The sequence below is a fragment of the Wasmannia auropunctata genome, unplaced genomic scaffold (assembly GCF_000956235.1).
Source record: "Wasmannia auropunctata unplaced genomic scaffold, wasmannia.A_1.0 LD336038.1, whole genome shotgun sequence".
Lineage (NCBI taxonomy): Eukaryota > Metazoa > Arthropoda > Insecta > Hymenoptera > Formicidae > Wasmannia > Wasmannia auropunctata.
In genome coordinates, this window is record NW_012026852.1 from 2400348 (window position 1) to 2400746 (window position 399).

The following is a 399-nucleotide window of genomic DNA, read 5'->3' on the forward strand; positions in this document are numbered from 1 at the left end:
AAAAATTGGGCAACTTTGGTTAACGGTAACTCCGCGAAAAATCATCGTAAAATGATGAACTTTTTTCAAATGAAAGCTTAAAATCTCTACTTTAAAATACTGTGAGTCGATTTTAAATTTAATGCACCTCTGTTGTTGTAAACTCTTAAATCTGAGAACATGTTTGCACACTGAAAATTGCAAAGTTTGACAGAATGCACGGACTTGCTAAAGTTTTTCTCGGGAATGCGGTTTTTAGCGTTAGAAAGTTGGAATATTTCTCTTTAATTTGAAAAAAAAAACAAGTCGCTACGATTTTTTTTCACAAAGTTACAGCATTTTGAAGTAACCCTTGTATTTTTCTCATGTATGATCAACATTACCCGATGTGCACTATAGGTAGGTTGACAATCGAATTTT